At 41.7% G+C, this 23,803-nt stretch overlaps 1 long non-coding RNA gene across 1 annotated transcript in view; it reads left to right on the forward strand.

Annotated features, from left to right (window-relative positions):
- LOC311029002 overlaps positions 1–23,803 on the forward strand; it is a 43,921-nt gene that overhangs the window by 15,191 nt on the left and 4,927 nt on the right. The window lies entirely within an intron of this gene.

The following is a 23,803-nucleotide window of genomic DNA, read 5'->3' on the forward strand; positions in this document are numbered from 1 at the left end:
TCAAATCTTCAGCCATCCCATCACTGCCAGTATTAAATATTGTCTATATGAGATCACACCTAAATGCCTGTTGGACATGCATGTGTCTGTTTTGTGGATATGTTAAAATTTGACCTCCTGTATAGCCAACAGAAAAAAGGCGGAGGCCAGCAAACCGGTTGTCGGTTCACCACCACCGCTCACAGAGGCTGAAGAGATGGCCCTCAGTCAGAACAGTGGGCAACATATTGCTGAGGGCCTCTCTGGGGGGATCTCATCAGAGCCAGCCACGCCCCAGGACACAAGGGCCTGCATAAGAGGTAAATTATTCAAATGACTGGCATATATGGCGTTCAGGATGAATGTACATATATGTACACCCTTTTTCTAGTGTTAGCTCAGTAATCCATTCATCATAGACACAACTTGGCACACTGATTTTTCTTGTAGCAGTAGGCTACACTTCTCTGTAATTGGCTGCTGTTCTCAGATATCAATCTATTTCAAGGTGACTCAGAGTCTGAGCTGCGACCTGCACACTATTGTTTAAAAAAGGAAATGTACATTAGGTGGGCACTTTTCTGGGTAATCATCAACTGACTAATCTTCTTCTTGCAGTTACTAATGGTGTAATCTGTCTTGTGGAGCCTTCTGCTATAACAGACCTCCATGCTGTTATAAGTACTCTTAATATTCCACATTTTCATGATGGGTAGAATATAACACAACAATTCTGTTTTATTGCAGGGAAGATGCAGAAAGGCCTGTTGAGGTTTTTATTTATTTATTTCGATCATGTTTACAGTGTACCAACCAATGCAACATCATTTACATCAGGTTGACCGAAAAAAAAAGGTTTAGGCTGAAGCTAATTAGCTTATACATGCCTAACCTTTGTACTTTACAACCTTGTTGCTAAAAACAAGAAAGATTAAACAAACAAAACGCTAACAAACAACCAACAGATATTTAAATATCAACTATGTCCATGAACTTCAATGTCTGTAAATTTAAAAACAGTTCATTTGTCTGTTCACGATAACCTACATTACTAACTACTCGTATTGCTCTTTTTTCCTTTGTGCATAATGTCTGTAAATTGCTTTTGTAAGTGTTTCCCCACACCTCCACACAATAAGTCAAATAAGGTAGTATAAGAGTACAGTACAAAGTGAAAAGTGATTTCTGGTTCAGGATATGCCTTGTGTCACGGGGTCCTTAAACCAGGTTCAAATGACATATAAATGATGGCGTAGTCGACAAGTATTTCCTTTGGTGGATTTATTTGCTTCACCTAGTGATGTGACTTCCGAAACGGGCGTGTCGGCGCTTCTCTGAAGTCCCGGATCGAAACGTTTCGAAACGTTGTGCCGAAAAGCGGTTCTGAAATGCGCATGTCACGTGACTGTAGTTCAGTGATTGAAGGAACGCCTCTATGTTTCGAAACGGCTATTCCAAGACGGGCAGATCCTTTGAAATACTGGCAAGAGCGACGTGCTGTCTTCCTTAATTTCTACCAACTGACTAAGAAATGTTTAAGTGTCCCTGCAACAAGTGTACCCTGTGAAAGGATTTTTTCAAAAGCAGGGGAAGTGTTATCCAAAAAAAAAGAAACAGACTCAGCTCAAAAAGAGCTGAACAAATATTATTTTTGAATAAAAATCTTTGATTATTGTATTGCATATAACAACGTGTCATTTATTTATTTTTAATAATGTTTCTTTAATTCAACCCTACTTAACTTAAGGAAACCTAAGACTGGCTCATTTCATTGTGGCACATAATTAGGAGTTTTCTTTGGCCAGAGCATTTAGTTCACAGAAGTGGCCACTAGATGCCACTGTAGAGTCAGGTTTCATATTCGTTTCAAGGCTTCAACACATACGGAAACAGCGCTTCGAACTGTTTCGAAGCTTCCCTTTGCCCATCACTAGCTTCACCCAGTGCAAAACATAAACCATACAGGACATACAAGGAGCTCTGCAACAGCTCAAAGCAGCAGCCCAACACTAACTGACCGGGCCTGGGCCAAAGCAGCCCTCTTTTAAAGGTAAGGCTCCTCCCACTGAGCCGGGTATTCTTATGAAAACAATTATCAATCACACATACTCATATCAGAGAAACCATTTCACCATTCAGGGTTATTCATTATTTTACCAAATATATTTCCATGATTTACCAGATGCAATGTCAACTCCACATGCCTTATATAAACATGAAAAATGAAACAAACAATAACGGCACAATCACCGCCGGTCACATGACCACAAACCCCGCCCAGTGACGTATATAACACCGGGAAATCCTTTGTCCCGGTTTGACTGAGGACACACCCACCCCGGTGAGTTACGATGCAGGTAAGTGTATGCACAACAGAGACCAAAGCTGTGTCCCAATTCAGGGTCTGCAGCCTTCGGAGGCTGCATTTGAAGGCCGCTTACGTCACAGAGCTGCGCGAAGGCTGTCCCAATTCGTCTAAATTCGAAGGCTCCTCCAAATGCGGCCGACAAATGTGTCCTCCTTTCCCCCGTATTCGGAGGATGCACCGCTACTATCCTTCGCGGCCTCCCATATCCCAAGATGCTTTGCGCGCCGCTGTTCAACCAACAATGGCGGCGAAAGACGGTAGCAGCACCGGCAGCCGGTAAGTAACGGGTTTTTGCTTAACGTCGGACGTTCAAGGGGCCTTAAATCACATTTGAGTGTTAAAATGCGTGAAGTTAATAATGCTAATACGTGTAGACACCGGAATGTAGGGCCAGCTACGTGATGTAGCTTAAGGCTGTTGATACGAGCTCAGTTAACGTTAGCCTTTAAACGTAACGTAAGCCTAAAACCCTTCACGTTTAAATGTTACAAGCTCCGATGGTAACTTATATCTTATTGTAACCGTGGAGCTGTTCAGTTAATTTGTTCTCGTTGTAAGTCGTGTAGGCTACAGTCCGCTCCTCTCGCAGCTGAACATATAACGTTAACGATGGGTGGTGAGCCCCGCTGTATTTCTAGGCTGTAAAACTGTAAACGTTTGGATTTAATACAGAGCTGACCGTAGGATCATTATTACTGTTAATATCGTTATTATATCGTACAATCATTTTGCATGTTGACATAACAGGAAATGTGCTTTACATGTCGTTTTGTTGTAGAGAGCAAGGAGCAGACTGAGGATTTGATCAAACTCCGGGTCCGGGATGAGAACGACCACCTGTTGAGGCCAAGAACACAGAGCCACCGACAGCAGCAAGAACGAGGAAAAGAGATGAATGCTGGATTTGATCAGGGAGGACATGAAGTTACAGAGGGAGAGCGGAAAGGAGAGGATGGAGAGACTTTTTAGTTTATTGGAGAGTTCTGTGTTGATTTGTAATTTAAATAGTTAATTAAAAATATTGTATTGTTCCATTTTCTTTTCCAAATATTGTATATAGGTAAATTAAAATCTTATAACCTTGTAACATTATCTGTTCCATTTCTTATTTACAACTAAAGTCAACTTTTGAACTGCTTTTCAGTGACAAGAAAATAATTTATTTTTTGTGTAATTAACAAATATTTACAAAGTTACAATAACTATTGACAAGTGGGTGTTCTTAACATGTAGAACTATTTACAAAAGATCAGCAGAAATAACTATTTACAGAGAACATACAGTATATACAGTATTGACTGAGCAGGAGTCCCTGGTGGTGCTGCTGGACTGGATGGGATGCTAAGGACCCTGGACTCTTCTGGCTCTGTGTGGGACATCATCTGGGAGGTGGGGGGTGTGGGATGCATGTCTCCACTGTCCACCACATCGTCCATCATCGGGGTTTGCAGGGCTGATGCAATCGACGGATGCCATGTCACTAAAATGTTTAAAAGAGAGGCAAGAATAAAATATTGAATTAAGTCGGGGTTATTTGCAGGGTTCGTACACATTTTACTATTCAATTCAATCACTTTATAAGCCAAGGATTTAGACTTAAATTCAAGCACTTTTCAGACCTTGAAAAACAGCATTAAAATTACAGCATTTTCAAAGATTTTACATTTTAAGCACCTGTACGAACCCTGTATTAAGTCTTATGCTTAAATGACATTATCCATGTCAATCTATACTTAATATGGCTTGTCACTTAGCAGTATCATTTATTAACGGGTATATTAATTACCACGTACTACGCTAGCTATGTATGAACATTAATATGGGTTAAAATAACAGCTTTAACGTTACCTCCCCACGGCTCTCTCCCAGCCGGAGATAAACAAGCCGCTTTCCATCATGTTCGTCTGTCGTATTTTTGTTTTGACCGGTGTTTTTCCCGGGCTTGGCCGGCAGAAGTGATGACGTCGCGACGCAATCAGGAAATGCTTCGTAGGTTAGACCGTCCCATTTACCGACGGTTGACCCAGCCTTCGGAGGAGTCTCCGGAGGAGTCTCCGAAGGTGTTGCCTCCGTAGACCGCGAAGGCTGGGTCCTCCGAAGGCTGCAGACCCTGAATTGGGACACAGCTCATGTGTGCACCCATGGTCTCCTTACAGAGCTGGGAGGAAAAAGGATCGTTAACATGATCATTTACTGAACTGAGATGAACAGAGGGAAGAAACGAGTGTGGCGTGTGTGTGTGTGTGCGAGCATCAGCGTCTCTCAGCGCCACGCGCTGCTCCCCGTGCGCCATGCGCCATGCGCTGGGCACGGACCGTGACGGCGCTCCGTCACACTTGCTTTACCTATGATTCCAATACTTCTTGCTAACTTTGATCGAACATACTTTATATGGGGTTTCCAGCTGAAACTGTGGTCAATGATTACTCCCAAGAAAGGATTCTCAAAAACCCTTTCTAATTCTACATTATCAATCGTTATCTCAACTTGTGTATTTAAATTTATTTTCCTTTTGCCAAATATGATGAATTTGTTTTTTTTTTAGATTTAGTGATAACTTGTTTGTGTCAAACCACAATTTCAGCTTACACAATCCTGCTGAGACTACTTCCAACAGCTGCTGTAAATTCTCCCCAGAACAAAAGATATTGGTGTCATCGGCAAAAACAACCACAATACTGGAAACTTTACAAATATCATTGATATATAAAATAAATAATTTTGGTCCCAATATAGAACCTTGCGGCACACCACATGTAATGTCTAGGCTAGTTGATCTATATTCACCCATTTGAACAAACTGTTGCCAGTTTCCAATGTAGCTACGTAACCAATCATACCCCACCCCTCTAATTCCAAACCTGTTCATCTTTTGCAATAAAATAATAAAATATCATGATCGATTGTATCAAATGCTTTCTTCAAGTCAATAAAAACCCCTACAGCATATTTCTTATTGTCAAGTGAACTTGTTAATTCTTCAACTAATTCCATTAAAGCCATTGAAGTTGATCGGTTTGTTCTAAAACCATACTGGCAATCCATTAGTAACTGATGCTTTTCAATGAAACTGTCCAAACGTACAACAAATAATTTCTCCAGAATTTTTGAGAACTGAGAAAGCAAGGAAACTGGCCTGTAATTGGTGAAAAGATGTTTGTCTCCAGCTTTGTATAATGGGATCACCTTAGCGGTTTTCATTTTGCTAGGAAATGAGCCTGATTTAAAAGATAAGTTACAAATGTATGTTAAAGGATCTGCAATAGCAATAATTACATTCTTGATCACCATCATATCAATGTCATTCCAATCTTGTTCTTGAACATGTTAACAATATTAATTATTTCGTTTCTATCCGTATCCCTCAAAAAAATTGTCTCTGGATTTCTTTCACCAAAATATTGAGAGACATCTCCCCCTTGTGGAGGCTTTATTTCTCTTGCTAGCCCGGGTCCCACGTTCACAAAGAAATTGTTAAACCCTTCAACCACATCATTAATGTTGGTGATTGACTTTTCATTATTAATAAAAAGGTCTGGGTAGCTTGAGTTAGTTGTTCTACTTCTAATGATTTTATTTAATATATTCCATGTACCCTTGATGTTATTTATGTTCTTTTCTAATATATCATTATAATAATCTTTCTTACATTTCCTAATAATATCAGTTAATTTATTTTTATATATTTTATATTTGGTTTCTTAATCTCTCTTTTTTTTACAGGCTTTTGACAATCCCCTTGTGAACCAGGGCTTATCTGGACACTTTGGTTTCTTCCTGCATTGTCACAAAGGACAGTTTTTGTCATATAGGAAAAGGAATGAGTTTGAAAAAGCATCATATGCTGATTCAACATCCTCTGCTTCATACACATTCTTCCAGTCCCGGGATATCAATTCACTTCTAAATGCATTAAGTGCTTCTTCCGTTCTTACTCTCACATAGCCAATACTATTCACAACCTTCTTCATCCTATAATCACAGTAATAGATCACAAAAACTGGCAAATGGTCACTGATATCATTCATTAACAATCCATTCACTATATTGTTTTCCATGTTATTAGTAAAAATATTATCAATTAATGTAGCAGAGTGAGATGTTATTCTACTAGGCTTGGTGATACTAGGATATAAACTCATGCTATAAATTGCAGCAATAAACTCATCTGCCGATGAAAGCTTGTTAGGATTAAGCAAGTCTATATTAAAATCACCACAAATGAACATGACCTTTTGCTCCATCTTTGTAAACATGTCTTCCATCAAATTCTTAAATATGTCAATATTGGAGCTGGGAGCTCTGTAAACACAGCTGACAATAATATTTTTCTTTTTTTCCATGACAATCTCTATGGTTATACATTCACACACATCCTCAATTGTAGTAGTCATACCCTCTACAATGTTATATTTTAACCTTCTGTCCACATAAAGAGCTGTCCCCCCTCCTGTTTTGTTTGCTCTGTTCATGAAATTAAAATCATATCCTTCCAACTGAAAGTCGACTCCTTTCTCCAACTTGAGCCATGTCTCTGAAATTGCAATCACATTGAATGGCGTGCTGAACTGACTTAAATAATCCTTAATACTTTGAAAATTAGCATATAGACTTCTGCTGTTGAAGTGAATAATTGATATACTATTATCTAATTTGATGTTTTTATTAAACTGTTCGTCAGTATAATAACAGCAGTTTTCTGTATTACCATACTTGAAGAAGTTGCTCTCCGGGTCAATATCTTCATCCAAACGCATGTTGAAAGGCCACTGTTCTTCAGTAAGTGTTTTTTGTTCACTAGTCATTGTTCAAGTGTCCTAATTTCACGCATGATACACCTTTTTAAAATAACTTTCAGTTAATGATGGTGTTCCACAATGCAACTTCCAGCTTCTTTCTCTCTAACAGAGCAATGCTGGAAATTACAATGAGGAAGAGGGTCCTTTAACCTCCACAGCACAGCTTACCTCAGTAAGATGTTGTTCAGCATTGAGCCACAACTAAATATGACACTTGGTAGACATGGCACTGTGAAATTCAACGTTATTTGTGTTCCCTATAGCTGCCTGTGAGACAATTGTACAAAGTGTATTTGAAAACACAAATCGATAAATCACATCTGGAAATGGATCACATCAGGCTGCAGATTCAAAAGGAACAAATGGAAATACAACTACTGGATCATCAGTTAAAGGTGGGTGATGTGCCCACAGGTGGATGATTTTTAATTGTTTCAACAACAAAAGATTAACTGTCCAACATTTGTACTTCCAGGAAATAAAGAAGACCTCATAAAATAACAGGCATATTGTCTTTCTTCGATCGACACTGGTGATGGGTCGCTTAGAAATGATTGAAGCGTATCATGTCTCTAACAGCTCTTCCATCTCGTGCATCAGCAGGGGGGTTGGGACTATTGTCTGTATCATCAGGGCAAGAGTAGGACATTGTTCCCTTCTGGTTGCACACTTGTCAACACTTGTTTACCTGATAATACAAGCATTTCTAAAAAGATTCAGCAAAACTTTTTCATATGGATGTCATGTTGGAAATGACCTAGGGTGCATTTTACTCCGAACCATCACTTTAACTAACTCAAGGTTTTCACTAAACCTGCTTCCTGAAACGGGCCCCAGATCCAGTAAGGGTGCTACTCTGCTGATTTGTTCGTCAGATCCACCCGTCGCTCCTCAGCAGCCCAAATATGGACTTGAAGCTCTAAAGCCGTAGCTCGTCTATGACAGACTCGGTCCTCCATATGAAATCCAGCCTGTTCTGCAGCTTGGTCCCGACACGGCCGCTCATTTAGTTTGTCTGTGATGCTCCCACACACGGCATCATGGGAAGTGTAGTTAGTTAGTCAGGTTAACGTCTACCATGCTCTGTTGTTGTCTGAACCTAAGTTTGTGTGAAGATGGAAGTTTATTTTGAAAAGATATTCTGGCCAAGCTGTTATTTGATGCATTAAAGGTAGAACATGTTGTAAAATTACCATATTAATGATCGTGTATAGATACATCCTCGGATGCGTTGGGACACATCATCAGTGATGTTGTTTCCTGAGCTCATCGGGTGTTTCGGGTCTCTCAACATCAGACACCCTCCCTCAGGCGACCCAGCCGGGGTGATCAATCCCCGGCTTGTGTCCCAGCAGCGTTAGCCCACATTTCAGACCTTTTAATCCAAATCCACCTAGAGGCTCTCTCTGCAGCCTCTGTGGCGGACTTGATGGCTCTCCTCTTTGCAGCTCCTGAGATGCCAAGAAGGCTGTAGGCCCTGCACAGAGAACGTGCAGCGAAGCCCCGACATCCCACCTCTATTGGCTCACAGCGGGCTTTCCAGCCTCTCCTCCGACAATCTTCGATGAGCTCCTGGTATTTGAGTCGCTTGCGCTCATTGGCCTCTTCCATGCGGTCCTCCCAAGGGACTGTCAGTTCCAATAAGAGGACTTGCTTCGACGAGGCAGATGTCAGTACCAGGTCTGGTCTCAAGGAAGTTGATGTTACGTATTCTGGGAATTTGAGTTGCCTGCCCAAGTCAACTCGCAGTTCCCAGTCTGATGCCGATGAGAGAAGACTGGCCGATGGTGTTGGCTTTGGCAGTCCTGATCATCTTGCCTCTCTTGGAGACCATCCGGCCACACTTGTCCAATCCGATTGACATCCCTATATCATCACTGTAGATCCTGGTGGTGTGGATCAGTGAGTCTATATATATATATATATATATATAAATAATGTGTGTAATACACCTAATGTGTGTGTTTAATAGGGAAGCATGTAGACAGTGAAAAGGGTGGGTCAGTCCTCGGACCCACCCTTTGCACTGTCTACATGCTTCCCCTTGGCCGTGTCATCAGCCGGCATGGAATATATTTCCATTGCTATGCTGATGACACCCAACTTTATTTCAAAATCAACCCAGCATCCTCTGACACCCTGCCATCTTCCACACTCACCACCTGCCTGGGGGAGACAAAGGCGTGGATGAAGGAGAATTTTCTGCAGCTTAACAGTTCAAAAACTGAAGCCATTCTCATTGGCACCCCACATCAGACCCGGTCATCCACCATTACCAGTATCACCTTCGCCGGCCACGACATCCACCTTTCTCCATCATTCACCAACCTTGGTGTAATAATGGACCCCCACCTGACCTTTGAACTTCACATCAAACAGCTTTGCAAAAACTCTTTTTACCACCTAAAAAACATTGCAAAACTCCGTCCATCACTCTCTCTCCCAGATGCAGAAAAACTCGTCCATGCCTTTGTCTCCACCAGGCTGGACTACTGTAATGCTCTTCTTGCCGGGATCTCCAACAAAAACATCCAAAAACTCCAATACATTCAAAACTGTGCTGCCCGGATCCTTACAAGGACACGAAAATTTGACCACATCACACCAATTCTCAAATCCCTCCACTGGCTCCCTGTCCCATTCAGGATTGAATACAAGATTTCCCTACTGACCCACCAGTGCCTCCATGGTAATGCTCCTATTTACCTGAAGGAGCTAATCACCCCTCAGCCCACTTCACGACACCTCAGCTCCGGTCAGGCAAACCTCCTGCAGATCCCAAGGACCAAACTCCGAACCATGGGAGACAGAGCTTTCTGTCACGCCGCTCCCTGTCTTTGGAATGCTCTCCCTGACCACCTGAGAGCACCACTGACCCTGGACACTTTTAAAAAAGGCCTAAAAACCTACCTTTTTAAAAAAGCCTTTCATTAGTTGTTTCCTTTGGAGGACTGTCTCTCCAAATTTTAACTTTTACTTTTCTTTTTTTATGTAGCACTTTGAGATTGTTTGCTCAATATAAAGTGCATTACTACGGAAGCGTATTGTATTCACTTGAGTAATTTTTTTTTGGGGTTTGTTTTTTGGAGTAATTATTCCTGTTTTTCTGAGTAATTTATTTCTGTGGTCTGTTTTTCTGAGTAATTTTTTTTTGGTCTGTTTTTCTGAGTAATTTTTTTTTGTTTGGTTGTTTTTCTGACTAATTATTTTTCCTGATTTTCTGAGTAATTCTTTTCCTGTTTTTCGGAGTAATTTATTTTCTGTTTTTCGTGGTAATTTTTTTTCTGTTTTTCGTGGTAATTTTTTTTCTGTTTTTCGTGGTAATTTTTTTTCTGTTTTTCGGAGTAATTTTTTTTCTGAATTATCGCGATACTTCGAACTCCCGCGAGAACCTGCAAGTGACTCCCATGGACCTGTAGTGACTCCTGCATACACATGCCCCATCTTCAGCTATTCAGCCGCAAAGTCCTCAGGTGCCTGCGTAAAGTGGATACACTTATGGTAATACCATCTATATGACTCAAAGACAGGACTATCTCCCAGTGTCTTAATCCCAGATCAAAGTAGAACTTGATCAAACTAAACAAGTCGGTCATGTTGGCCTCCATTATCGAGCTTTCACAAAGGAATGAATGCGTCTATTGTTTCAAATGCTGTCTAAACTCAGAAAAAAAATTATTCAGAAAATCAGAAAAAAATTACTCTGAAAAACAGAAAAAAAAAAAAATTACTCCGAAAAACAGACCAAAAAAAAATTACTCAGAAAAACAGACAAAAAAAATTTACTCCGAAAAACAGACCAAAAAAATTACTCCGAAAAACAGACCAAAAAATTAATTACTCCGAAAAACAGACCAAAAAATTAATTACTCAGAAAAACAGACCAAAGAAATAAATTACTCAGAAAAACAGACCAAAGGAATAAATTACTCAGAAAAACAGACCAAAGAAATAAATTACTCAGAAAAACAGAAATAATTACTCCAAAAAACAAACCAAAAAAAAATTACTCAAGTGAATGCAATACGCTTCCGTACATTACAAATAAAATTCATTATTATTATTATTATTATTATTATTATTATTATTATTAATAATAACTAATAACTGGTGTGCACTCGGGCCTTTCATCATCATCATCATCATCATCATCATCATCATCATCAACAACATACTCAAATGATAACTCTCAACACACTTGTGAAATGTTTATTTACAGTATTTATAGTACCAGAGCTTATTGTTTCATATACATTTACAGCACAGACCCTCAGGGAGTCGAGAGCCGCCGTCGTCTGCGTGTTTAAAACAATCCATGTTTATTGCTTCAGAGAGAACTGCACCATGGGAAGTCAGTCATTCATGGAAGAGGAAACATGAAACGGCTCTTTACAATACCGTTGAATAAACCTCTTAAAAACAATAAGAATTATTTGCACCATGCGCACAAAATTAGAAAAGTCAAATTTTCTGGCTGCAATATTACACAGAAACACCTGCAATAATAAAAAAAAAACATGCACACACAAGAGTGTAAAATCATCAAATGTTTCCTCTGAGCATGGCACCAAATAAAAATGAGGCAAAACACCAACAGGGTGGCGTTCTTGTTGAGTTTGTGAAGGAGACGACAGGAAACGACCAACATTTGGCTTCGGAATTCAAAAATCAAGTTGCTTCTTGCTGTTGTGTCACATCCCAACGGCAAATCCACCTCTCAGCATCCACCCACATTAAACACAACATGGTGTCTGGGATCTGTGGCAGGACTTCAAAACCTCCTCTTTTTCAACATTGTTCTCCTTTCCCAGAATGCCTTGTGTTCTGTGATCATGTGATCAGTATTGAAAGCTCACAGAAGTAGTGAAATCTAATCTAATTCCAGTATGTTTCAGAATTGGTTTCAAGATTTAAATGATTGCTTTTAAAAGGGATATTTGTGTTCCGTACTGATGAAAAAACACAAGTATAAAAATATATACACCGACTTGTCATTTTAACTTGTTAATTGTGCATAAATGCTCAGGTCGTTTTGCGTCTCTAATAACCACTCAAAGAATATTTATCAAAACTGTTTAAGTTCAAACCCCATTGAACAGAGTTTACCTTTACAAAGGGATTAGTCTCAGTGATCCAGTATCAGTGAGGCTCTGATGAGGACTGAAGACTCTCATATGAACCACTGGAACGTGTTGATTAGAGCGACTCACACAGATATCAATCAGTAGATGTGACATTCTGTCATAACTCATGAGGTCACCGTCCGCCATCTTGCCTGTGTTTCCTTTTGACATGTGATCTGTCAGCTCAATAGATACGTTATAAGCAGCAAACATATGTTTAAATGCAACATGGCTCAAAGGTCTTATATTAATATGTTGAAGTAGGTGTCTTTCTCTCTTCTATGTCTGATTGCAATGAATAATGTATATAAATATATCAGAACACCAAGCAAAATGAACAACAATACATCATTGTCTTCAATAGAAATACAGAATTAGGATTACATGATTCCATATTTGCACGTTAAGTAACTTGATATTCCAGTAGGGGGGATGTGTGTAAATGGAAAAGAAAAATCAAAACAAGAGAGAACCACAGGGTGATGTCACACGACGCCAGAGCTAAACGCTGCATCAGCAGTATGGAACTTTCAGTCTGCATTAGTATGTTATGGACACTCAGCTGCAGCTACGTGTTCAATGGACTTCTGTTGGATATTCCTTTACCCATCCTCGCCTTCAAGTTCTCTCACTGGGAGAGGACCCCTTCATGGACTGTGGGAAATGTGGTTTCATGGGGAATATTTCAGTAGTGTATTAATGCTGGAGTGATATTAGGGGTTTAATTATCATCCAGGGTGGGGGTAGTGTTGCCGGTCTTATGGGTAACCTGCGTATGTGAGGTGAGGTGTGATGGGAAGTGTAGTCCCCGTGGATGTGTGTGGATGTGAGAAGCCGCTGCTCCCTCGCTGCAGCCGGTGAAGTTGATGTACAGATGAGTGTTGTTAGCCAGCAGAAGTGTATTAGATGAGCTCAAGATTACAGCCTCACAAGACTGCAGTGTTCCTGTCCTCTTGTAGACGACTCAATGAAAGCCTCTGGTTGGACGGTGAAGGATCTCTCCTGTCATTCTTCTGGTCGTGTCACCCGGACACTAGAAATGCGGGTCACCAGCTGAACGAGCAAAGGTCACGTTAGCATCCACAGCGTGCTCCCAACTAGGGTTCAGGGCCGATAAGCTGGAAAGGTAACACACCGTAACAACAGTGTTTACGGAGGCTTCTGGTTGGACTTATAGCAACACACGCCGACCACAAGGTGGTGCTGTTTCCCTGCTATCTGAAGTTATCTGAGGGCTTTATGACATCTGTAGGATGTATGTTTAGAATAAGTTATAAGGTTGTTTATATATAGAAGTTACTCCAGAGGTCCAAGACTGATTCCATGATGATGTGATGTGAAACTATTTGAATTTGAAAACTGCAGCAAAGTGACTGAGAACAATGATTTTACACGTTTGAGTCCACTCCATGTTTTCAGCTTCTATCATTTCTTACATCCAACATTAAAGACAGAGACCAATCGTAAACATAGACAGACTATTGACTTTTTATTGGAGGAACTGTTTTGGTGGTCTGATGATGTTCTGTAGACGCTGGAGATGTCTTTTTCAGCTGGCACTTCCCAGAATGCTCTCTGCCAACTGGTCAGCTGGAACAAGAAAACAAACATGACAAAGGTGAAAATGTGCTACAATGTGACGTGACGTAGCATGAGTGTTCTTAAACAACGTTAACAAGCGAGGCAAAGGTTAGAGGAAATGTTTCCATGAACTAAGACACGCCCAGCAGACAGTTTGTCACGTACCTGTTTACCAGCGGGGTGCAGACGGCAGCAGCTCTCATAAGCAGAAGTCTGGACACGTCTCTGGAGGAGAGCATCTTCTCTGGAGCTTAGACGCTCTGCTGCTTTGCTGCTGGTGAGGAGACAGACAGACTTCATAGAACTGGACCTGATGGACCTGAAGAGAAAGGACAAGAAGAACAGAAAACACCAGACTTAGAGCAGCAGTGGGGAGCAACGCTAGAATATTCTGGAGGAAACTTACAGTATCTAGAGAGACATTTTAAAGAGGTGTGCTTACATAAAGTCACTGCAACATAATCAAGTTCACATACTTTGATGCCTCGCTGTGCTCGTCCAGGTTCTCTGTGGACACGTCGCTTCCCTCATCTTTCTCATCCTTTGGCTTCTTTATGAATGAAAAAACACATTTCATTGATTTATTAAATTGACTTCATGAAGAAAACAAAGGTAAAGGTATTAGATCAAGCATAATAATAATAATAATCATCATAATCATAATCATAATAGCAGCATAATACAGTTATTCTTTACCTGGTTCTTCCATGTCAGTATCAAGGCATTGCTTCCCTCATCTCTCTGGTCTGGTCCTGGGGGTCCTGAGGGTCCTGGGGGTCCTGATGGTCCTGGGGTTCCTCTGGGTCTTCTTGCCAATTCGGGTCCAAGGCAGTGCTGAAACAATCAAATGGATGCTGCATACAACATTAATGTAATTAGTTTCAAGGCCAGGGGCATAAAGAATACAAATCATACATTGTGTAGCTGTCCAACTCACCTTTTGATCCTTCAAGTCCACCACAGGGAGGTTGTGTAGCTGGTGGACCATCAGGTCCAGAGGACACTATTACATGTTGGATGAACCCCGACTAGAATCCACTAGGAGGAACATTCTTACTTACCTCATTTGTCCTGTTTGTACGGGACATAACAGCTCAGCATAGGACACACGTGATCAGTTGTGTCCTGCCCTGTCTAGTAATGGCCTGTGATGTCCAGAACAGGACAAGACAGGACAGCGCAGGACATCACAGGACAGGAGAGGACATCACACGACAGGGCAGGACATCACAAGACAGGACAGAACAGGACATCACAGGACAGGACTTCACACAATACGGCAGGACATCACAAGACAGGGCAGGACATCACAAGACTGAAAAGGACATCACAGGACAGGAAATCACATGATAGGGCAGGACATCACAGGACAGAACAGGACGGGACGGGACATCACAGGACGGGACAGAATAGGACAGGACGGGACAAGATATCACAGGATGGGACATTACAGGACAGGCGTTACACAAAAACTAACAATGCATCAACGTATAGAAACGAAACACTACAACACTAAAGAGAAACGAAACACTACAACACTACAGAGAAAAACAAACACTACATCCTAGTATATTAAACCATTAAACACAATATTATTAAAAAACGCCTTATCAGCGCTTCGTTGGAGGGCTGCCTCCCAGCTCTCCAGCAGCTCTCTTAAGCCCGCGACCGCTACCCTTTCTGTTCCTCTCTAGCATAAGGGCCCGCAAGTTCCTAACCCACTTCTGCTCTTGGCCCGTTGAGAGCAGCCTAAATGCATTGAGACTTCCCGGGGGGTTTGAGGTGGAGGCAACAGGTGACGAGCTAGGGGCTGAGGCTGTCACAGGGGAACTAGCTAAGGGTCTACTAAGGGTGATCTTTATCGGAGGATCTGGAGCTACAGGAGTCATGGGGTCGCAGGAGGGTTCAGGGAAGAAACTGAGGGGGGAGAGGTCGCGGGAGAGTTCAGGGAAGTCCCTGGTCCGGTGTAAAAAGGTTCAGGTCCGGTGTAAAACTCTGTACTGTTTTGGGGTCTTCGTGCAGTTTGAATCTCTCTACAGTTTGGGTCAACTCTACAGTTTTGCCAAGTGTGTCAAGTCCAAGTGCTAAAAGAGAACACAAAATGGCCGACAGCCCTTTTATACCTGCTCAGACGTTCTGTTGCGTTCTGTCTCCACGACAATCAGCACGTGCGTTCTTGCGTGTGTGCGTGCGTGTGCTTGGGCATTCCGAAACAGACACATTTCATGTTTTTTTTCTCATATTCTCATAATGTATTTTCATGTTCTTGTATTGTCGTCATGTATTTTTCCGACACTGTGACAGGACATCAAATCATCTTCCACTAATGCAGATTCACTCATTGGCTTTACGCTCCACATACAGGGGGGTGATGGACTGATCCTCTATCGATTAAAAAGCAAATCACACCAAGAGAAAACCACAGGGTGATGTCACACGACGCCACAGCTAAACGCTGCATTAGGAGTATGGAACTTTCAGTCTGCATTAGTATGTTATGGATGTGATGGGAATTTTTCATTTAGTAGTTCATTGTAGTATAATTAGTAGGTTGAGTAGTTTCCGATGCCCAATGACAGCCTGGATCGGCTCCAGCCCGGCGTAATCCTGAATACAGGATAAGCGGTAGACGATGGATGGATGGAGAAAACATCTCATCAATCTGCTCGTTGATGGATATGGCCTTCATGCTCAGGTGAAAGCTGCACTTCCATCACCACCTAGTGCCTTCCAGCATCACCTGAAGACTGGGTGATCATCAAAAATCACAGGAGAAAACCCTGGAAGCAAAGACACTACACGGATCCCTTCCAAGTTCTCCTGACCACAAAGATGCATTCAATGCAAACACATTCCAAGTCCGGAGGGAGAAGATCCTGTCACTGGTTCAACTAAGAGGCAAGGATGAAATAACACCTTCCTCCACCAGTAGCATGCCAAGCTCCAACAAGTGACAGCTGTGTCACCACCGACAGTGAATAGTCAATCGCATCACCACAACCTAACACCCCGGTGCGAGGGGAGGAGTGCAGATTGGGTTCTGCCCGCACTCCGAGCTTCAATACACGTCAAGAAGGTGTGACAGTTGTGGTGACGTAGGAGACGTTCTCTGTCCAACAATGAAGCCATGGCACCCTTTCAGGTTGCATGGTTGGAGTTTGAGAGAAGAAGCATGTGTGTTACTATCACTAACTAGTGATGGCACTTTTCCTCATCTGTGAATTACAGCACGTGACTCCTCCAACATTGCAGAGCCTTTGGAAAAGTCCTCCACAACAACAAAATCATCCACGAAGAAGATGACGACGATGATGTGTTCCCAGAGCTGCCTCAGAGTGGAGAATATCTTGTCAATGGCAGACAAAGGAACACAGGCAAAGACAAACAGAGGAGGAGAGATACTGTGAGTACAGAAATCAGTCGCACGACCAGGAGGTATGGTTATGACATGGAGGAGGAGACCAGCAGTAAGAAGGAGTCTCTGCAGGTCAAGTCTTCCTGGTCGGAGTCAATGAACCAGCTGATAAGGAAACTGGACCACCTTAATCTAGACATAGAGGGGGCTCTGAGTGCAAACCTCTCCCCCTCCGACACACCCTGCACCCGAGGATGCTTTTTCAAAGTCCACGTTACAACAAGCCCTGAATGAGCGAGTTCTCCAAAGACCAGACAGAGGGAATCATTGTCTCCCTGAAGCTCACTCTGGGAACTGGATGAAGACATTCACAAGCGGGAAGCTGTGTGCTTGCAGGAGCCTGGACACTCATTCTCAGCAGAGCACACGTGGACCCAAATCCACAGGTTCATGAAGCAAAGGGTCTGTGCCCTATTCTCAATCTGGACTCCAGTCCTCTACTCACTATCCTCGCAACTGTTCTTGATTTCGGGCCGAAAGTCCTGGATCTCCTACGCATGGTGAAGCACAAGCCGAGCTCCATCACCTTCTCACACTACAACCGTCCCTCCGGATCTGGTGGACATTCTTTTATCAATGAGAGTTCAGATGATGGAGAGTCTTCACTGGAGGAGCCCACAGAAAAGGAGAAGATCAATGTAGAGGATGAGAAGACTTCTGCAAACAAAGCTAAGGATGACAAAGATAGTGATGAGGATTGTTAAAAAGCAAATCACAACAAGAGAGAACCACAGGGTGATGTCACACGACGCCACAGCTAAACGCTGCATTAGCAGTATTGAACTTTCAGTCTGCATTAGTATGTTATGGACACTCAGCTACAGCTAGGTGTGTTCAATGGACTTCTGTTGGATATTCCTTTAACCATCCTCGCCTTCAAGTTCTCTCACTGGGAGAGGACCCCTTCATGGACTGTGGGAAATGTGGTTTCATGGGGAATATTTATATAATATAATGCTGGAGTGAAATTAGGGGTTTAATTATCATCCAGGGTGGGGGTACACAGCAAAATCAAAAGTGTTAAATTTCCAGTGTTGGTGTTGTATGTAGAGTTGTCACGATACCAAAATGAGTAACCACGATACTATACCAGACAAAGTATCACGGTTCCGGGTAATATAACGATACTGCGGCCTTTTTTTTAAATTATTGTTTTTATGAACTGCAATGTATTTGTACAAGTTAAATAATAAAAAAATAAAATAAATACTTATTAATTACTTAGAATGTTTGGTGCATGATAAACATAATACTGGTGAAGTAAGAATTAGACTGGAACAAATATTTTTATGAATAACATTTATTAAAAAGTTAAATTTAAGAAAAACAAAAAAAAACAACAGACCCACTGGCCTTTTCTCTGCGTGTTTGTGTGTCTCGTCAAACGTTGAGGTATTTAACTTAAAGGACAGAACTTATGCAAAGGCATATCAAAGGCTACTTCATTGAACTGTAGCTCAATTCTATAAATAATAACTTAACAAAATACTGAACAGTATATTCTGAACAATAAATATAATACAATATAGAAAGAGTCTACATTACTCCTGTGACCTCTTCTTAATTTCACGCAGGTTTTTGGAAATGAAAACAAGCATGTCTAATCTTTCTGGATCTAATCTGCCCCGTCTGGGGGTGCAGATCCCTCCAGCAGTGCTGAACACCCGTTCAGAGGCACAGCTGGATGCTGAAATGCACAAGTATTTTCGTGCACATTGGGAGAGGAGTGGCAGAGTCCCAGAATTTAATTTCCACCACTCAAGAGGGTTGTTGTCTCCGCTGATCTCTGTCATTCTGGCATAGACATCAAGCTCATGTTGGATTTTCTGTGTATTGGTCGTCCTATCCCCAGATCCAGGGGAGCAGGGGATGGCACTGACCTCTCCTTTCTTTTTTGTTTTGATGCTTGCGAGGAGCCTTTGCATGTCTGTTCTTGGCCGCTTCTCTGGTGAATCTACCTCAACTTCAGCCTCAGTGTGTTGCAGAGTTTCTTGCTCCTCGATGTCCTTGATGAGACGTTCTTTCACCTCAGGTGTCATCGCCACAAAGGTGTCTTTGAAACTAGGATCAAGATATGTGGCACAGTTAAGAATAATCTGTAAATCCTTGTTAGGGCTGTTCGATTAATCGATTTTAAATCGTAATCGCGATTATGTATTTAGAACGATGTTAAAACGTGAAACTCGTAAAATCGATTTTTCACACACCTCTACCTCCTTCATGGGTTACATTATTATTGAGCATGCAAAGACCCAGTTTAGTTTAATTAGAAAATGTCTTGTTTTATTTAATTGGAAATATAACTTACTGTATGTTTGCAAGTGCTGATTTGCTGATTTTTTTCTTATATTTTTTCAAACTTTATTTATTTTACAAAAAGAGTTTTGCACTTTATTCATTCATTTTTTGTTTAATAAGAGCAAATTGCATTTAAAGCCCAATGGGGGAAATGTTCAATAAAAAAGCAGCATATTTGAAATAATTTCTTTGCCTTTTGTCATTTCACAAAATAATCGTAATCGAAAATCGGATTTTGAGAGAACAAAATCGAGATTTTATTTTTAGGCAAAATCGAACAGCCCTAATCCTTGTCTGCGTATCTTTTGTTGAGATCCTGTAGAACTTTCTCCTTCATTTCACGGCACAGGGGGACATCATCTTCAGATGCAGCAAGGCAAGAGGATATTTCCCACATGACCACTTGAACTGCAGAGATTGTGGGGAGTTTCTCTCCACTGAGAACATCTGTGAACCGTCGCAGTGGTCCAAGCACCTCCTTTACTGTTTCAAGTGTGGTGATGTCAGTGTCCCTGGGCATGAGATGCCATTTCTTCCTCTCGGTGGCCAGGGCAGCACTAACAGCCTGCTGCTGATCCAGGAACCTATCTACCATGTCATAACCAGAGCTCCAGCGTGTTGGTGTATCATGAAGCAGCTTTTTCTGAGGTAGACCCAAGTCTGTCTGTTTTTCTAGCAGTAGCCTGGACATCTTTGGTGACCTGGAAAAGGCAGAGACAGTTTTCCGTAGTCTGGATAAGGCGGATGACACCCTGTCGATAGCCAGCGCTTTGTTAGTGGCCAAATCGAGATTATGTCCAAAACATGGTATCCAGGTGTATCTTTGTGAAAAGGCTTTTATGTTGTTTGATGCATTGTCAGTAGTGACAGCCGACATCTTGTTTTTGTCCATATTCCAATCTTCCATCGTTTCCTCCAGGGCTTCCAGTAGGTTTTCAGCATTGTGGTCACTGTTCATCTCAGAGCACTCCAAGCGCACCATGCATCCATCTCCCAGCTCTCTGTTATCATCTGCACAGTGATGGTCATGTAGGCATCCATGGCCCTGCTGGTCCACAGATCAGTAGTACAGGAGAAGTACTTGTTGGGTCCTGACAGCCGCTCCATAACTGCCTCTCTGGTTTCTGTGTAAAGCATGGGTATTTCTTTATACATGAAGAAATTCCTCCCAGGAAGCTCATATTTACAATTCAATTTCTTCACCAATTCCTTGAAGCCAGACTTCTCCACTGTGTATATTGGAATTTGGTCCAAACATATGAATTCAGCCACTGCTCTGTTCAATGTTGTGGCTTCCTTTGAAGTTGGCTGATATTTTCTCTGTTGCTCATACATTTCAGGTATGGTCTTGGCAATGGGTTGCTTTCCTTTTGGGTTGGATGGCTCTCTCTGAAATAAGGGGTGGGAAATACATAACATGAATTACCCTAATGGTCCTAGTTCATAACTGGGTCAACAAGAGTACATTAACAAAAGCATATAAGCAATAAAAAACAAATAAATGAAGTTAGAATTTATATGGTTGAAATTAAATAATCATTCAGTTTCCTTAGCACATACATTTATGTTTAACTAATATAAATAATCAACTTTGACTTTAAAAAAAAAATCACAATAATGCTTCTTCTCCAATATAATATATTTTTATGTTTATGCATTTTCTATGTGCTTTATACTTTGAAATCTTTAACTCTTCATTCCTCAGCCTGTACACGGAGCATATAGCCTAATATTAGCCAATGAGTAAATAACTAGGGCATACTAACCTGGTATTCCACATATAAATCTGGGTGACGACACTGCAGGTGTTTGATGAGGTTTGATGTGTTCCCTCCTTTTGCTCCTATTGCTTGGTGGCAGCGCCTGCACAGTGGACGGGCATCGTCAATGGCTTTACCGTCTGCCCCTTGTTTTAAGCCAAAATAGCTCCATATGTGGCTTTTGGAGTTCGTTTTTTTTAGCAAAATTAGCGGTGCCACTGACGACGACAACGCCGCCGCGGCAGACTCGCCGCTCGGGCCCGGTGCTTCTGCCATGGTGCGTGTGTTGTATTGTGTTGTGTTGTTTGTGAGTGTGTTGTGTTGTGTTGATTGTGACTGTTAATAAGCCGGGCGCGCGTCTGGGCGAGACAGAACTTGTTGTGAAGCGGAGCTGTCTTGAGTTCGTCTTCCCGGCAGAAACACACGAACAGCCAATCAGATAACAGACGGGCGGACCCAGCGTACGGAAACAGCCTATCATATCCCTGGACGTCACAGTAACAGGCAAACAGCCAATCATTCAGCAGCTGTGTAGTTAGGTTGCAGTAGTTGCCATGTGGGTCTGTTTACATGCAGTGAGAAGCCGGGAGGAGAGGAGAGGCGGCTGCTACGTAGCGGAAACTGGCACCGGTAGTAGTAATCCACGGTAGTACCGTCGTGTAGAATTTCTAGTATAGTAGGAACCGTTACGTTTTGGCACCGCGGGTTACCGTGGCTACCGTGGGTATCGTGCAACTCTAGTTGTATGTTAAAAATACAGTGTTAATTCAACACTTGCTTAGTTTAATTCAACTATTTGAGAGTTAATTCCTCAAAAGAGTTGGTGTTAATCCAGGGAGTTAAATCCAAACAACACTATTAAGTGTTCATTTTAAAATCAACACTTAAACAGTGTTACTCCCAGAATTCCAACGGACCTGTGACGTGTTTGTCTAAAGAGCGGGACGACTCGGAGTCAGACTCGAGGCTCGAGCGGGTCGGCAGAGGACGACTTTCTTTTCACCTCCAGACTCCACGGAGTATCTTTCTGTAAGTAAATGAAAGGCGTCATGCCCATTTAATAATACTTTGTAAGCAGTAGTATTTTAATGTTATATATGTCGAATGTCCTGTCTAAGTTATAGCTCTAACAAGGTAGGCTAAGTCCCATGTTAAGGTTAGCATGGCGGCTGTTTTATATTTTTTCAAGGGTGCATTAATGTTCCTTTTGCACATCAGTGTTGATGAATGTACACAATTTGCTTAGCGTAAGTATAGGCTACACGTTCGGATAACACGGTATATAACTACACATTTCTTGTGAGAGGAAAAAGCTAAGTTAGCTAAAATGACGTAGCGTTAGCACGCGCACGAGGCTAACTGATTTCTGTCGGGAAAAATCTGTCGTTCCGTGCGCGTACGGTAATTAATTAGCTATGGTCTCTATGAGGGACCCAGTAGTTGACACAGGGACGCAGACTCAGGAGTAGCAACAATAGCTTAAATTTATTTTTCTTTGGTCAAACATAAGTCAAACTCAAAGTTAACAAAAGATTTAGGGCCCTTTTAAAGGTTAACGTAACAAAACCAAAGAGACAAAACACAAACACACCCTCCACCTATCTTCTGCCAAATGAAACAAAGGAACTGCTTAAATACTACTTGACTAAACCAAAATAAATGACAGGATAATTATCAAATCAATTAAGCTTACAAAAGAACCAAAAATTGTGAAAAAAGACAAACTAAAGATATCTACAGAAATAACCTATTTAAGCTAATATTTACATATGTACCCAAAACAATCCAACTCAAATTAAACATAACAAAATCCCAACAAAATCTTAAATCCCCCCCACGACTGGACAGCAGTTGGATCATGCTGAGCAGGTCTTAAACTGGCGGAACCTTTCTGCCCGTCTTTTGGCTGGTTTCCGCCCGGACCCCAATTGTCGCCGCACGCCCCACCACGACGCCGGAGTTGGCCAGACTCAGGACCCCCGCAGCGGGCATGGTAAATAAAGCAGAACAAAAAGAATTAATAACAAATAACAGCAAACCCATAGTCAACACAAATGTGTGCACTTGCAAATGTGTGACCATGACGTGCTTAAAGTAAATAAAGTCTATATGAGGTATGAAATCAAAAGACTATGTGTCGTGTGTTTATTTGTTTACATATGTTCAACGATGTATGTCGATCCTAATAATAATAACGTGCAGGAATAAACCTAAATGTGCAAATTATACTAATGATTAAAGCATCAAAATGTGAGTGAGTGCAAGGGGAGGGGTTACCGACAGGCAGACGGTGTTTACTGTGGTGTGGACGCGTCTGCGGCCATCACACATCTCGTCTCGATGAAAATGCCAGGCGATAGAGTAACTTAGAGAGCCGGGGCTGGGCCTGGGGGTTGAGCTCCTGCCTGCCCAAAGACTGCTGCTAATGCTAAAAGTCAGACTAGCTTTGTGAGTCGGGCAAGTTAAGTTAGCATGTTACT

The sequence above is a fragment of the Eutrigla gurnardus genome (genome assembly GCF_963514095.1).
Source record: "Eutrigla gurnardus genome assembly, chromosome: 18".
Classification (NCBI taxonomy): domain Eukaryota; kingdom Metazoa; phylum Chordata; class Actinopteri; order Perciformes; family Triglidae; genus Eutrigla; species Eutrigla gurnardus.